Source organism: Haliotis rufescens, unplaced genomic scaffold (assembly GCF_023055435.1).
Source record: "Haliotis rufescens isolate VD_foot unplaced genomic scaffold, xgHalRufe1.0.p SCAF_5, whole genome shotgun sequence".
NCBI classification, from domain to species: domain Eukaryota; kingdom Metazoa; phylum Mollusca; class Gastropoda; order Lepetellida; family Haliotidae; genus Haliotis; species Haliotis rufescens.
In genome coordinates, this window is record NW_025964223.1 from 34,479,895 (window position 1) to 34,493,493 (window position 13,599).

The 13,599-nt window shown below is 38.5% G+C and overlaps 1 protein-coding gene across 4 annotated transcripts in view; it reads left to right on the forward strand.

Annotated features, from left to right (window-relative positions):
• The window catches only part of LOC124124713 (ankyrin repeat, PH and SEC7 domain containing protein secG-like), a 268,855-nt gene that overhangs the window by 211,650 nt on the left and 43,606 nt on the right, over positions 1–13,599 (forward strand). The gene's annotated exons all lie outside the window — the stretch shown is intronic.

A 13,599-nucleotide genomic window follows, 5' to 3' on the forward strand; every position in this document is an offset into this window, starting at 1 on the left:
AGCCAGTATCACCATCAATGTACATAACAAGTATCACCATCAATGTACATACCCGTAACACCATCAATGTACATAGCCAGTATCACCATCAATGTACATAACAAGTATCACCATCAGTGTACATATCAAGTATCACCATCAATGTACATACCAGTATCACCATCAATGTACATAACAAGTATCACCATCAGTGTACATATCAAGTATCACCATCAATGTACATACCAGTATCACCATCAATGTACATACCCGTAACACCATCAATGTACATAGCCAGTATCACCATCAATGTACATAACCAGTATCACCATCAATGTACATACCCGTATCACCATCAATGTACATACCCGTAACACCATCAATGTACATAGCCAGTATCTCCATCAATGTACATAACAAGTAACACCATCAATATACATACCCGTATCACCATCAGTGTACATAACCAGTATCACCATCAATATACATACCCATAACACCATCAATGTACATAGCCAGTATCACCATCAATGTACATAACAAGTATCACCATCAGTGTACATAACCAGTATCACCATCAATGTACATACCCGAAAAACCATCAATGTACATAGCCAGTATCACCATCAATGTACATACCAGTATCAACATCAATGTACATAACCAGTATCACCATCAATGTACATAACGGTATCATGAATGTACACACCAGTATCACCAACAATGTACATGCCAGTATCACTATCAATGTACATAACCCGTATCATCATCAATGTACATACCCATAACACTATCAATGTACATAGCCAGTATCACCATCAATGTACATAGCCAGTATCACTATCAATGTACATAACCAGTATAACCATCAATGTACATACCCGTATCACCATCAATGTACATACCCGTAACACCATCAATGTACATAGCCAGTATCTCCATCATTGTAGATAACAAGTATCACCATCAATATACATACCCGTATCACCATCAGTGTACATAACCAGTATCACCATGAATGTACATACCCATAACACCATCAATGTACATAGCCAGTATCACCATCAATGTACATAACAAGTATCACCATCAGTGTACATAACCAGTATCACCATCAATGTACATACGAGTATCACCATCAGTGTACATACCCATAACACCATCAATGTACATACCAGTATCACCATCAATGTACATCCCCGTAACACCATCAATGTACATAAGAAGTATCACCATCAATGTACATACCCGTATCACCATCAGTGTACATAACCAGTATCACCATCAATTTACATACCAGTATCACCATCAATGTACATACCCGTAACACCATCAATGTACATAGCCAGTATCACCATCAATGTACATAACAAGTATCACCATCAGTGTACATATCAAGTATCACCATCAATGTACATACCAGTATCACCTTCAATGTACATAACAAGTATCCCCATCAGTGTACATATCAAGTATCACCATCAATGTACATACCAGTATCACCATGAATGTACATAGCCAGTATCACCATCAATGTACATACCCATATCACCATCAATGTACATAACCAGTATCACCATCAATGTACATACCAGCATCACCATGAATGTACATACCCGTAACACCATCAATGTACATAGCCAGTATCACTATCAATGTACATAACCAGTATCACCATCAATGTTCATACCCGTATCACCATCAATGTACATAGCCAGTATCTCCATCAATGTACATAACAAGTATCACCATCAATATACATACCCGTATCAGCATCAGTGTACATAACCAGTATCACCATTAATGTACATAGCCAGTATCACCATCAATGTACATAACAAGTATCACCATCAGTGTACATAACCAGTATCACCATCAATGTACATACCAGTATCACCATCAATGTACATACCCGTAACACCATCAATGGACATAGCCAGTATCACCATCAATGTACATAACAAGTATCACCATCAGTGTACATACCCATAACACCATCAATGTACATACCAGTATCACCATCAATGTACATACCCGTAACACCATCAATGTACATTGCCAGTATCACCATCAATGTACATAACAAGTATCACCATCAATGTACATACCCGTATCACCATCAGTGTACATAACCAGTATCACCATCATTGTACATATCAAGTATCACCATCAATGTACATACCAGTATCACCATCAATGTACATATCAAGTATCACCATCAATGTACATACCAGTATCACCATCAATGTACATAGCTAGTATCACCATCAATGTACATACCCATATGAACATCAATGTACATAACCAGTATCACCATCAATGTACATAACAAGTATCACCATCAGTGTACATAACCAGTATCACCATCAATGTACATATCAGTATCACTATCAATGTACATACCCGTAACACCATCAATGTACATAACAAGTATCACCATCAGTGTAGATACCCATAACACCATCAATGTACATACCAGCATCACCATCAATGTTCATACCCGTAACACCATCAATGTACATAGCCAGTATCACCATCAATGTACATAACAAGTATCACCATCAATGTACATAGCCAGTATCACCATCAATGTACATAACAAGTATCACCATCAGTGTACATATCAAGTATCACCATCAATGTACATACCAGTATCACCATCAATGTACATATGAAGTATCACCATCAGTGTACATATGAAGTATCACCATCAATTTACATACCCGTATCACCATCAATGTACATACCCGTAACACCATCAATGTACATAGCCAGTATCACCATGAATATACATACCCGTATCACCATCAGTGTACATAGCCAGTATCACCATCAATGTACATACCAGTATCACCATCAATGTACATACCCGTATCACCATCAATGTACATACCCGTAACACCATAAATGTACATAGCCAGTATCACCATCAATATACATACCCGTATCACCATCAGTGTACATAACCAGTATCACCATCAATGTACATACCCATAACACCATCAATGTACATAGCCAGTATCACCATCAGTGTACATACCAGTATCACCATCAATATACATACCCGTAACACAATCAATATACATAGCCAGTTTCACCATCAATGTACATAACAAGTATCACCATCAGTGTACATACCCATAACACCATCAATGTACATACCAGTATCACCATCAATGTACATACCCGTAACACCATCAATGTACATAGCCAGTATCACCATCAATGTACATATCAAGTATCACCATCACTGTACATACCAGTATCACCATCAATGTACACATCAGTATCACCATCAATGTACATACCAGTATCACCATCAATGTACATAGCCAGTATCACTATCAATGTACATAACCAGTATCACCATCAATGTACATACCCGTATCACCATCAATGTACATACCCGTAACACCATCAATGTACATAGCCAGTATCTCCATCAATGTACATAACAAGTAACACCATCAATATACATACCCGTATCACCATCAGTGTACATAACCAGTATCACCATCAATATACATACCCATAACACCATCAATGTACATAGCCAGTATCACCATCAATGTACATAAAAAGTATCACCATCAATGTACATAACCAGTATCACCATCAATGTACATACCCGAAAAACCATCAATGTACATAGCCAGTATCACCATCAATGTACATACCAGTATCAACATCAATGTACATAACCAGTATCACCATCAATGTACATAACAGTATCATCAATGTACACACCAGTATCACCAACAATGTACATGCCAGTATCACTATCAATGTACATAACCAGTATCACCATCAATGTACATACCCATAACACCATCAATGTGCATAGCCAGTATCACCATCAATGTACATAGCCAGTATCACTATCAATGTACATAACCAGTATAACCATCAATGTACATACCCGTATCACCATCAATGTACATACCCGTAACACCATCAATGTACATAGCCAGTATCTCCATCAATGTAGATAACATGTATCACCATCAATATACATACCCGTATCACCATCAGTGTACATAACCAGTATCACCATCAATGTACATACCCATAACACCATCAATGTACATAGCCAGTATCACCCTCAATGTACATAACAAGTATCACCATCAGTGTACATAACCAGTATCACCATCAGTGTACATACCAGTATCACCATCAATGTACATAACAAGTATCACCATCAGTGTACATATGAAGTATCACCATCAATGTACATACCAGTATCACCATCAATGTACATACCCGTAACACCATCAATGTACATAGCCAGTATCACCATCAATGTACATAACCGGTATCACCATCAATTTACATACCCGTATCACCATCAAAGTACATACCCGTAACACCATCAATGTACATAGCCAGTATCTCCATGAATATACATACCCGTATCACCATCAGTGTACATAGCCAGTATCACCATCAATGTACATAACCAGTATCACCATCAATGTACATACCCGTATCACCATCAATGTACATACCCATAACACCATCAATGTACATAGCCAGTATCACCATCAATGTACATAACAAGTATCACCATCAATGTACATAACCAGTATCACCATCAATGTACATACCCGAAAAACCATCAATGTACATAGCCAGTATCACCATCAATGTACATACCAGTATCAACATCAATGTACATAACCAGTATCACCATCAATGTACATAACAGTATCATCAATGTACACACCAGTATCACCAACAATGTACATGCCAGTATCACTATCAATGTACATAACCAGTATCACCATCAATGTACATACCCATAACACCATCAATGTGCATAGCCAGTATCACCATCAATGTACATAGCCAGTATCACTATCAATGTACATAACCAGTATAACCATCAATGTACATACCCGTATCACCATCAATGTACATACACGTAACACCATCAATGTACATAGCCAGTATCTCCATCAATGTAGATAACATGTATCACCATCAATATACATACCCGTATCACCATCAGTGTACATAACCAGTATCACCATCAATGTACATACCCATAACACCATCAATGTACATAGCCAGTATCACCCTCAATGTACATAACAAGTATCACCATCAGTGTACATAACCAGTATCACCATCAGTGTACATACCAGTATCACCATCAATGTACATAACAAGTATCACCATCAGTGTACATATGAAGTATCACCATTAATGTACATACCAGTATCACCATCAATGTACATACCCGTAACACCATCAATGTACATAGCCAGTATCACCATCAATGTACATAACCGGTATCACCATCAATTTACATACCCGTATCACCATCAAAGTACATACCCGTAACACCATCAATGTACATAGCCAGTATCTCCATGAATATACATACCCGTATCACCATCAGTGTACATAGCCAGTATCACCATCAATGTACATAGCCAGTATCACCATCAATGTACATAACAAATATCACCATCAGTGTACATATCAAGTATCACCATCAATGTACATACCAGTATCACCATCAATGTACATATCAAGTATCACCATCAATGTACATACCAGTATCACCATCAATGTACATAGCTAGTATCACCATCAATGTACATACACATATTAACATCAATGTACATAACCAGTATCACCATCAATGTACATAACCAGTATCACCATCAGTGTACATAACCAGTATCACCATCAATGTACATACCAGTATCACTATCAATGTACATACCCGTAACACCATCAATGTACATAACAAGTATCACCATCAGTGTAGATACCAGCATTACCATCAATGTACATACCCGTAACACCATCAATGTACATACCAGCATTACCATCAATGTACATACCCGTAACACCATCAATGTACATAGCCAGTATCACCATCAATGTACATAACAAGTATCACCATCAGTGTACATATCAAGTATCACCATCAATGTACATACCAGTATCACCATCAATGTACATAACAAGTATCACCATCAGTGTACATATCAAGTATCACCATCAATGTACATACCAGTATCACCATCAATGTACATACCCGTAACACTATCAATGTACATAGCCAGTATCACCATCAATGTACATACCCGTATCACCATCAGTGTACATAGCCAGTATCACCATCAATGTACATAACCAGTATCACCATCAATGTACATACCCGTATCACCATCAATGTACATACCCGTAACACCATCAATGTACATAGCCAGTATCACCATCAATATACATACCCGTATCACCATCAGTGTACATAACCAGTATCACCATCAATATACATACCCATAACACCATCAATGTACATAGCCAGTATCACCATCAGTGTACATACCAATATCACCATCAATATACATACCTGTAACACAATCAATATACATAGCCAGTATCACCATCAATGTACATACCCATAACACCATCAATGTACATACCAGTATCACCATCAATGTACATACCCGTAAGACCATCAATGTACATAACAAGTATCACCATCAATGTACATACCCATAACACCATCAATGTACATACCAGTATCACCATCAATGTACATACCCGTAACACCATCAATGTACATAGCCAGTATCACCATCAATGTACATATCAAGTATCACCATCACTGTACATACCAGTATCACCATCAATGTACACATCAGTATCACCATCAATGTACATACCAGTATCACCATCAATGTACATAGCCAGTATCACTATCAATGTACATAACCAGTATCACCATCAATGTACATACCCGTATCACCATCAATGTACATACCCGTAACACCATCAATGTACATAGCCAGTATCTCCATCAATGTACATAACAAGTATCACCATCAGTGTAGATACCCATAACACCATCAATGTACATACCAGCATCACCATCAATGTACATACCCGTAACACCATCAATGTACATAGCCAGTATCACCATCAATGTACATAACAAGTATCACCATCAATGTACATACCCGTAACACCATCAATATACATAGCCAGTATCACCATCAATGTACATAACAAGTATCACCATCAGTGTACATATCAAGTATCACCATCAATGTACATACCAGTATCACCATCAATGTACATAACAAGTATCACCATCAGTGTACATATCAAGTATCACCATCAATGTACATACCAGTATCATGATCAATGTACATACCCGTAACACTATCAATGTACATAGCCAGTATCACCATCAATGTACATAAGCAGTATTACCATCAATGTACATACCCGTAACACCATCAATGTACATAGCCAGTATCTCCATCAATATACATACCCGTATCACCATCAGTGTACATAGCCAGTATCACCATCAATGTACATAACCAGTATCACCATCAATGTACATACCCGTATCACCATCAGTGTACATACCCGTAACACCATCAATGTACATAGCCAGTATCACCATCAATATACATACCCGTATCACCATCAGTGTACATAACCAGTATCACCATCAATGTACATACCCATAACACCATCAATGTACATAGCCAGTATCACCATCAGTGTACATACCAGTATCACCATCAATATACATACCTGTAACACAATCAATATACATAGCCAGTATCACCATCAATGTACATACCCATAACACCATCAATGTACATACCAGTATCACCATCAATGTACATACCCGTAACACCATCAATGTACATAACAAGTATCACCATCAATGTACATACCCATAACACCATCAATGTACATACCAGTATCACCATCAATGTACATACCCGTAACACCATCAATGTACATAGCCAGTATCACCATCAATGTACATATCAAGTATCACCATCACTGTACATACCAGTATCACCATCAATGTACACATCAGTATCACCATCAATGTACATACCAGTATCACCATGAATGTACATAGCCAGTATCACTATCAATGTACATAACCAGTATCACCATCAATGTACATACCCATATCACCATCAATGTACATACCCGTAACACCATCAATGTACATAGCCAGTATCTCCATCAATTTACATAACAAGTAACACCATCAATATACATACCCATAATACCATCAATGTACCGTATTTTCTTGAGTATAGTGCGCACCCATGTATAATGCGCACCCCCCTCTAGTGGGTTCAATATTTTGGAAAAAAAGAAATTTGAATATGCGCAGAAATTTTTTACACCATACCCTTTCAGCGAAGTCCGGCAGACGAACGGGTGCTGAGAAACTTCGTCAGTACAAATTCGAAATTTGAGATAAAAAATCACCAGACATGTTTATTTACCGTTTAAATAGTATTTATTGTTCTGCTAGGCATTGTTTTATATTTAGGGATTAAGATTACCTTGCGTATTTTCTCGTAAACTAAGCTGGAAACAGCAATCAGCTGTACACACGTTTTCTTGGAATCGACCGGTGATTCGGTCAAGACACACCCAATGATATAACTTTATAAGATTTTTAATGCAAGGATCGGCAACAATTGTATCTGAAACTATTTTATTTATCAGGAATAATATATTCCATTTTTTTCTTAATTATATGCAACCTTTACTAAACATATTTAAAATAATAATAACCCTAAGCGAAGCAGCTGATCGCTATTCCCGGGTATTATTTTTTACATGGAACATGTCTGACCAGTCACCGTCAAGGCTCACGCGCACGTGATCACGTGATCGCGAGAATTTTATGTTGACATAGAATCGTCCAACAAAAACAAATATGACTTTTAACGAGTCAAAGTATGTCATTTATGATATATGTATCCATTCTCTGTCAACTAAAGTTTGTTTCAAGGCGTCAATAGCGGTATTCTGACCGTGGTTGCTGTTAATAACGGTGAGTTGTGCGATCTTCCGATCGCTTCACACACGATTTCGCCGAAATTAATAAAAACAATATCATAAGGAATTTTGAATAAAATCAATGAATTAAGTTACAAACATAAGTCCAGACATACAAAGAACACTTTTTTATAGCCAGACAGTGTAATTACATAATTATTTTGCGTACTTCAGTATGGATTTGTTGACATGGTATTCCCGGTGTTTCGTGCTCACGGTAATGTCTTTCCATGGGGGAAAAAAACATCCAAACTCATAATTCGTGTATAATGCGCACCCCCTTCTACACAGCTGTGTTTTTTCGAAAAAAAGTGCGCACTATACTCAAGAAAATACGGTACATAGCCAGTATCACCATCAATGTACATAACAAGTATCACCATCAGTGTACATAACCAGTATCACCATCAATGTACATAACAGTATCATCAATGTACACACCAGTATCACCAACAATGTACATGCCAGTATCACTATCAATGTACATAACCAGTATCACCATCAGTGTACATACCCATAACACCATCAATGTACATACCAGTATCACCATCAATGTACATACCAGTATCAACATCAATGTACATAACCAGTATCACCATCAATGTACATAACAGTATCATCAATGTACACACCAGTATCACCAACAATGTACATGCCAGTATCACTATCAATGTACATAACCAGTATCACCATCAGTGTACATACCCATAACACCATCAATGTACATACCAGTATCACCATCAATGTACATCCCCGTAACACCATCAATGTACATAACAAGTATCACCATCAATGTACATACCCGTATCACCATCAGTGTACATAACCAGTATCACCATCAATGTACATACCAGTATCACCATCAATGTACATACCCGTATCACCATCAGTGTACATAACCAGTATCACCATCAATGTACATACCCATAACACCATCAATGTACATAGCCAGTATCACCATCAATGTACATAACAAGTATCACCATCAGTGTATATAACCAGTATCACCATCAATGTACATACCCGAAAAACCATCAATGTACATAGCCAGTATCACCATCAATGTACATACCAGTATCACCATCAATGTAAATAAGAAGTATCACCATCAATGTACATAACAGTATCATCAATGTACACACCAGTATCACCATCAGTGTACATAACCAGTATCACCATCAATGTACATACCACTATCACCATCAATGTACATACCCGTAAGACCATCAATGTACATAGCCAGTATCACCATCAATGTACATAACAAGTATCACCATCAGTGTACATATCAAGTATCACCATCAATGTACATACCAGTATCACCATCAATGTACATACCCGTAACACCATCAATGTACATAGCCAGTATCACCATCAATGTACATAACCAGTATCACCATCAATGTACATACCCGTATCACCATCAATGTACATACCCGTAACACCATCAATGTACATAAACAGTATCTCCATCAATATACATACCCGTATCACCATCAGTGTACATAGCCAGTATCACCATCAATGTACATAACCAGTATCACCATCAATGTACATACCCGTATCACCATCAATGTACATACCCGTAACACCATCAATGTACATAGCCAGTATCACCATCAATATACATACCCGTATCACCATCAGTGTACATAACCAGTATCACCATCAATGTACATACCCATAACACCATCAATGTACATAGCCAGTATCACCATCAATGTACATAACAAGTATCACCATCAGTGTATATAACCAGTATCACCATCAATGTACATACCCGAAAAACCATCAATGTACATAGCCAGTATCACCATCAATGTACTTACCAGTATCACCATCAATGTACATAACAAGTATCACCATCAATGTACATAACAGTATCATCAATGTACACACCAGTATCACCATCAGTGTACATAACCAGTATCACCATCAATGTACATACCAGTATCACCATCAATGTACATACCCGTAAGACCATCAATGTACATAGCCAGTATCACCATCAATGTACATAACAAGTATCACCATCAGTGTACATATCAAGTATCACCATCAATGTACATACCAGTATCACCATCAATGTACATAACAAGTATCACCATCAATGTACATACCAGTATCACCATCAATGTACATACCCGTAACACCATCAATGTACATAGCCAGTCTCACTATCAATGTACATAACCAGTATCACCATCAATGTTCATACTCGTATCACCATCAATGAACATAGCCAGTATCTCCATTAATGTACATAACAAGTATCACCATCAATATACATACCCGTATCACCATCAGTGTACATAACCAGTATCACCATCAATGTACATAGCCAGTATCACCATCAATGTACATAACAAGTATCACCATCAGTGTACATAACCAGTATCACCATCAATGTACATTGCCAGTATCACCATCAATGTACATAACAAGTATCACCATCAATGTACATACCCGTATCACCATCAGTGTACATAACCAGTATCACCATCAATGTACATATCAAGTATCACCATCAATGTACATACCAGTATCACCATCAATGTACATAGCTAGTATCACCATCAATGTACATACCCATATCAACATCAATGTACATAACCAGTATCACCATCAATGTACATAACAAGTATCACCATCAGTGTTCATAACCAGTATCACCATCAATGTACATACCCGTATCACCATCAATGTACATACCCGTAACACCATCAATGTACATAGCCAGTATCACCATCAATGTACATACCAGTATCACCATCAATGTACATACCCATATCAACATCAATGTACATAACCAGTATCACCATCAATGTACATAACCAGTATCACCATCAATGTGCACAACCAGTATCACCATCAATGTACATACCAGTATCACCATCAATGTACATACCCATATCACCATCAATGTACATGCCAGTATCACTATCAATGTACATAACAAGTATCACCATCAATGTACATACCAGTATCACCATCAATTTACATACCCGAAAAACCATCAATGTACATAGCCAGTATCACCATCAATGTACATACCCGTATCAACATCAATGTACATAACCAGTATCACCATCAATGTACATAACAGTATCATCAATGTACACACCAGTATCACTATCAATGTACATGCCCGTATCATCATCAATGTACATCACCAGTATCACCATCAAAGTAGATACCCATATCACCATCAATATACAAACACATGTACCAGTATCACCATCAATGTACATAACCAGTATCACCATTAATGTACATAGCCAGTATCATTAGTACTCAGGAATTTGAGTTGAGTTTATGGTGACACACAACATTTGCTATGACATGTATGAGTACGTACCTTAGGATGGCATGTGTCTTTTATACACTGCATCTAGTCTTTATTTATTGTTAAGTATGTTTCTTACAGTTACAGAGTCACGTAATTAGACTATAGTAGTTATTTTTAGAATGTAAGGGCAGTAACTCGCACTGCACACCTCATCTGCGCATTGTGATGCGCAGGTTCCTTAGTGGTTTTCGTGCACAATCGCCATTGTTTCTGTTGACATCGTAAGCTACGTTAATCGACTTGACACACTCACTACGTCAGTTTCGTTTGCTGTAAGTCGGCTGGACCGATCTTTTCTCGTCAAAGATCATTTTCATCGAATGATCGTCACGCCATGGCTACTCGTCGTCCAAAGAGACATCGAAGCAGAAATAGGTCATCGGCGCACACTACGGACGACATTGCGATCCAACATGGCGGCCCTGCTACTTCCGACCACGAGCAAACATCTATCGACAGCGCACAATCTGTAGACGCAGAGACTTTCCGTGCGAGGTATCGCCACGAAAATCCGGGGATTTACGACGGAGATCCCAGGAACTGGTATGTGTCCCAGCTGAGGGCACGAATTGCCAGGGACATCGGGATTCAACATCTTCCCCCGAGTCTCACCAAGGCTCAACTTCTGGCGTTGTATTTACGCAACCGCCCATCAGAGTCGGCACGGGGACAGTCAGGAGAGCCTGAATCATCGGATGCCACTGAGGTGCACAGGACTCGCTTGCCTAGTAGGACTGTCTCCTCCAGTGCCACCATTACCTCAGATGACCACAATGGGCCCAACTCGTGTGTGACCGACCTTCAAGGTTTATCCATGACAGTCAATCAACTGGTGGCAACAGTGGCTGCACTAGCAGAGAAGGTCAATTCAACCACCAATAACCATGCCAATCTCACTGTGCCTCCAAATATCATAGACAGCCAGTTTTCGCTGCAGACTGCCTTACATGACAGACTTCAACAGGGTCAAGGGCCACCAGGCTTCTCCACCTCACGTCCCTTCACCCTCGATACTGTTTATGACAACACAGCCTCAAGCACTACCCATCATGTTACAGGTAATTTTGGCTTAGACCCTAATTCCCTTCCCCGTATAGATACAGTGTCTGCCAGTTTACGTCAGCACATAGTGGAAGGTAGAGATGTCAACCTAGCACTGCTACTAGTTCCAGATGATATACCCACTAACCCTCGTACAATTGAACTGGGGAATGGTGAATTACGACTAAAACCAGCCGGAGATCCCAGACTACAGAAAACCCTCAGTCTCAAACACTTCATCACTGCTTTCAATCGCTACAAGAGAATTATGTTGACCCGATGGCCTCAGAGAAGTGTAGAATTGGACAGATATCTTGATCTTATTTTGGGCCTTAGCAACGAAGGTGAGGAAAGTGATTTCTACACCTACCATAAGATGT